Raw genomic sequence first — 6,102 nt, 5'->3', positions numbered from 1 at the left:
AATGAGATACTAATAAAGAAATGGACAATTTAGAAAAATAAGGCACTTAAAAAAGAATATTATCAGAATATGATGAGTACAAGTATCAATAAGACTTAAAGGTGTCGATTAATATATTGGATCAAAGATAGTGTGTGAATAAATTATTGCATGATTTATTTTATGGAGTGTATATATGTAATCCATAATAATTATATGCATTTGCATATCAATTTGATACAATATACAAGTATATTACAACCATATGCATACATGCATAATAGAAAAAGAGTAGTTGAATATGATACTATATAGTTTGATATCACATAAAGTTTTCAAATTCTACCCGTTTCCTACGAATAGACAGAATAAATTCGATTCTTTTGTACTATTATTATTTTACTATCCTATTATATCAATGTGATTATTGCTTCAAGAGTCGGTGGATAGGTCAATACTCAATAATTAGTGGAGGTGGTGAGCCGTATAGGAAGATGTAGCTTGATTGGGAGGATTATTTTCATGAGAGTTATCATTACTTTTTATTAGTTAGTGTTAATTAATTAATCTATAACTATTTTTTTTTTCCCCTAAAAAATCTTCCATCAAATACTAATTAACAAGCTAACAACCATTATCGTTAGTCAGTAGTTACTATAAAAACATGGCATATATATATAGTAGGAATTGGCCAGGCTGAAAGGCTATTATGTGAAATAGGTCACATGTTTGAATTTCTCGTTCTTTTTTTTGTAGTCCATAATTGGAACGGACTGGAGAAAAATTGAAAATTTAAATTCAAGACTTGAAAATCGGCCTATTGCGAATATTCCGTAAAAAAAATAAAATGAAAAGTGTCATATAGCTCATATTAATATAAATATACCTAACACATAATGATGGTAACAATTAAGCATTCCAAATGTTTTTATGCATAATATTAAACAAAAAACTAATCTGATGGCGATTCTAATTCAAGAATCGTTTTTAAAGGGCTTCAAATAGGATCGGATCAGAAATCAGAAATTTTAATTTCTCAACCCAGATATCAAACTTGTTCCCTTTGATTCGATCTTGACTGGTTGATTTTGAACACCCAATATAATGGTCTTGTGATTAGTTGAATTGGACAAAAAAAAAAAATGATTATTCACTTTTTTTAAATTTTTTTTTATTATTATTAATCCTGATTTCCTACCATTACACTTAAGCCCTAGAAAAAATTGATGTGAGTTTAGTATTTTTTTCATAATACACGTGTTTTTACTTAAAAAATAAGAAAAAAATCGAGACCGTTTTCACAACTTTTCAATAAAAGCCCAATAGCCTAATAGGGTTAGATATTATTCATCAATCAAGGAGTTGGGAGTTACTAGTTGGCAATCACCATTAACCACACAAATTGGGTTTGAAATGGAAGGACTATGTAGGTTTTAGGTGAAGCCAATATTTTATTTCTATTTATTCAAATTTATGTATTAAGAAAATATATGTGGTTTAAGAATAAAAGTACAAACTATATAATCTATATTTGTAATTGTGTTGGTGTCTCTACACATAGCACAATAGCTAAAAGTCTAACAAAGGTCCAAAACCGTTAATATTGGAAATTTGTGAGAAAGAAATTGTGAAAAGATCCTAGAAATGTGGATATGGATTCATATGGTAGGATCATGTGATACATTTTACCTGTAAATTCCTTCACAAAGCACCAAACTAAAAATACGCGTGAGAATCCTAGGGAAGATGCATTATACATTCATACACATCCTTTATTTTCTTTATTCTACAATATTATTAATTTCACTATTTATTTATGTAAATTTGTTTGATTCCATCTCAACCCATATATCCTACTAATTCTAGTAAAATTTTGTTGAGAGGTATACAAGTAATTTTATAAATATAAATCTCCGCATTTTAAATTTTTATTCTTTTGGATAGATAATATGAAGAGATGTATCAGGTCAAAAGGATCAATTAGGTCCGAATTAATAGGCTAAACAATTTGAAATTAAAGAATGTAGTTGTGTATGTGGGGGGGATATTACTCCGTATAGTGATAGCACATTAATACCATCTTAACAAGAGTCAATATGTGGGAGAAATGCTATTGTTGGCTACTCATGATCGATGAGGGTAGTCAATGCTAAAGTGGACGTCAGGAGTGCAATTTGATACGCCTTCAATTGTCTAAAATATCAAGTTCTTAAATCAAAGAGTTGTTAAAAATACAATATATGTTATTGTGCATAACTGCATATGTATACTACTCCCTCCGTCCCCGAAAGAACGACCCATTGTGGTTGATTACACGGGTATTAAGAAAGTTAAATAAAAAGAAGTAAAAGTATATTGAAAATATAAATTTACATGGGGTTTGTAAAAAATAGGGAGAGAAAGTAATAAAATTACATGGAAAATTAAATTTTTATATGGGGAAGCTAATTTTGCACAAATGGGTCATTCTTTTTGGGACTAAAATTAGGCCAAATGGATCGTTCTTTCGGAAACGGAGGGAGTATCACATACTACACATTGAAAATTAAAAAAATAAAATTAAAATTTTGTTACAATTAATAAGAAACGGAAAATAATACTATAGTTAATTCCGAAAAATATCCACTTCACCGTGTACGTGATCCATCTGTCCTCGTCTTTTGTGTTACGGTAGTTAGTCCTACTATTTGTCAGGCCCATTTTGCTACCGTCTCCTAGAATGTATACTCGTACCAAAGTCTGTAAACATAAATGGTCCCTTGAGTTTGTTATTTTAGATGTTTACGTACTGTACTACTATTAGGTGAAGTCGGCAGATCTAGAACTATGCAAGAATGCATTGCAAATTTGCAATCACAGGGTTTAGATTTTACAGAGTAATTGATTTTTCTTATAAATTCATAAATTGTCTGTTGCATATTATATTTTGGTCTATGGTTTGATGACATAAACATAAATAATAAAAACAGATTTCCATAACTAATATTGTTGCATCCAGCTACTTAAGTCATGTTGATATTTATTATTTTGGCCCTTGAAATTGTCTAAAAGCTTTTTTCTTTGAAAGATATTTGTTTTCATTTTTATTTTAAAAAAGCAAATAGTACTTGTAGTCCCTATAAATAATTTATACAGGCCTACAAGTTCAAATAAATGACAAAAATTTAATTCCGAGTAACAATTATCTTTTTTTTTTTTTTTTTTTAATTTCACATATAATATATTTTTGTTGCAAATAAAAAGAAACAAAGGTAGATTTTAGATTGATATATTTTCTCTCATAATACACCGTATTATTTATATTCATACTGTATTTGTTTACTTTGCATTTATTACTAGTAACTAATTATTTTATTTATTTGTTTTAGTAGGATTTTTTGTAGAAGGATGAGACAAAATAAGTCGTGCATAGACGGTAGACCCGAGCTACATAATTGCAAAAGAATTATCAGCGATAAATGCGCTTCAACAATGAAACAAGAGCAAGAAGGGGACCAATATTATTGAGAAAAATCCATTAAAAAAAAATATTATTGAGAAAAATATAAAATAAATTTAAAAAGGAGATAAAAAAAGAATCTAATAATTGTAGACCATGCAGTAAGAAATCTTTTTAAGAAACGAGATCAAACATTCCAAACAAATCAACAATTCACTACATCTTTTACAATCCAAATTCCAGATGCATCTAATCTAATAAAGGAATAATCAACTTGTAAATATATAAACCAATTAAATAAAAAGATGACAGCTTAGATGAGGTAAACTTACGATTAGTTATTATTATTATTATTATTATCAAAGTATTATTTAATTATTTACTCAGCTCAGTTCAGCTCAGCTCAGCTCAGTTCAGTTCAGCTCCTAATTTTCTTCTCTTATAAAATATTCATTTCAGTTCAGTTCAGCTGAGTTCAGTCAATGAGAACAGACCCTTAATTTTGTATATTGAAAGCGAATGGAATGACTAAATCTCAAGCTTCATGCTAGCAATATTTGTTGATTTATTTTTTATTTTATTTTGATGATAGCAATGATTCCAGAAGATTTAGGTGCAAAAATCTCTTGGGAAAAAACTACTCCGTAGTTGAGAAATAAAAAATTACTCTAATTGTAACTAGCCTAATCCATGCTTTATTATTAGGCTTAATAGTTAAAAACACGTATGCAATGACTCAGATTAATGACTTAACTACCAGACATAAATTACTTTTGTGGTCAGATTAACTTAATGTCATGAAAATGGGCACTGTCCACTGAAAGCTACACTTTGTGCTTTTTTCCCTTTCCTTTTTAGGGGTGACGAGCCCAATTTTCTAAGATAAATCTCGAATCAACTATTGGATGTCAAATTAGGTATCCTGATAGCATAGGAACATATTTTAGATTTGTTTAGAGAATATCTCGGCTAATACAAATTGAGTACTTATGAGGTGAAAGATCCTACTTCATGACTCGTTCTTCAATTACAAAGTAGTTCTAAAATGAGAGATTGTTATACACCCGGGTGTACCGTACACCCAACTAACTCTAAGATTAGTTTTTGCTCTTCATTTGATAATTAAATGAATACCAATCATTAAAATGAGAGCAAATAGGTACACTCGGATGTATAAAACAATTTTTATTCTAAATCTAGGCATGTTCGGTAAGCTAAATTTGAAATATCTAACTTACCAACAACTTGTTATGTCGAACACACTCTTAATTACGCTCTAGTAAACATTTTTTTTTTTTAAAAAAAAGTACTCCTTAGCATGTATTTCATACTCTTAGTGGAAAGTGCACATCAAAAGAAAATTCCCATGGTTTTTCTGATAATAGTAATTGGACCAAGTTTGTAAGGAATTAACATAACGCCATAATCCATATAGTCGTTCCCCTTGACAATAAACTAATAAGATGTCACATTCAATTTGATTATTTCCCAAGTAAAATGTAGCTTTCAACTTAATTAAATGAATAATAGTGCTTCCATCACCATACCAGTCCAAATTTCAATTAGACACATCAGTTGCACGCATGCATGATCGTGCAAAACGGCATTCACCGCTTCTACAAACTACTCCTACGAACGAGCTAATTATTCCTCAACAACCATCTCCATTTCCTCTTTCCTTCGCTTTGCTCCTTGGTCGCCTAATTATGATACTATATAATAATTTGATTTAAAATTATGGTATGTAACTTATGGATCTACCAGTGACCCATGACAAGAGAGCCTCAGATCAAGCTCGAAAGAGACATGGTATCCTCTACGAACCCATAATGTCCGTATGCTGATCAAGGGGATGGGCAAAACAAGCCCAAACTCGAGAGCAGGGGTAGACAAGAGAATTTTCTCCAAAGATTCCTAGTGAGGGAGTTGAACTCAAGACAGCCCTTTGCTAGCCTGAACATCATAGAGTATGCTAAGTAACGAAACCAAGGATAAATCACTAGTTTTTTACCCATACAATGTTTGAGGGACCCTAAACTCCTAAAGACCTAAGGGGACGTTACGAGCCCTCCATGTCGTGCTTTGGACTGCAAACTTAAGGATGTCCTAGGTCTGTTTTGTTATGCACTCTTGAAACATAGGCCACCACAGCCAGGCTCGATAGCGAGGTCAACTCATGACTAAAAAAAACTTCACACGCCTATCAATAGAATAAGACTAGCTTGGTGATAATGGACTTATCGTATAGAGATGGGTTACTTTCAAAAATAGAAAATCCAAAATAAGTAAAATGACTTAAAACAAACCATGTCCAAGGAAAGACTCTCAGAGGGAGTTTGGTAGCTGGCTTATCAGCAAATGGCACCACAGAATCCAAATGCACCTAACTTAGAACACTGAAAAAGACCATTCAACAAATTAGTCATAAGAAGAGTGAGTAGCTGAAGCCAAATGCTGGAATCTTTTCTATTTTGACCTACCAGTTAAAAAATTAGGCACACAAGCATTATGGGCGGTGGCAACACTTGTAATCCAATTTTGAGAATGTGGTTCATAAACTGTTTAAAAATTATAGCTACCCAGCACAAATATGTTCTGGAATCTGGATCAGGGCTAACAGTAATCGAAAAACCTAATAAAATCATTTTCTTCTGCATATTAACTGTATGTTATGATCAACTAGT

Source organism: Chenopodium album, chromosome 2 (assembly GCF_948465745.1).
Source record: "Chenopodium album chromosome 2, dcCheAlbu1.1, whole genome shotgun sequence".
In the NCBI taxonomy this organism is placed as follows: Eukaryota; Viridiplantae; Streptophyta; class Magnoliopsida; order Caryophyllales; family Amaranthaceae; genus Chenopodium; species Chenopodium album.
This window is presented reverse-complemented; position numbering follows the sequence as displayed.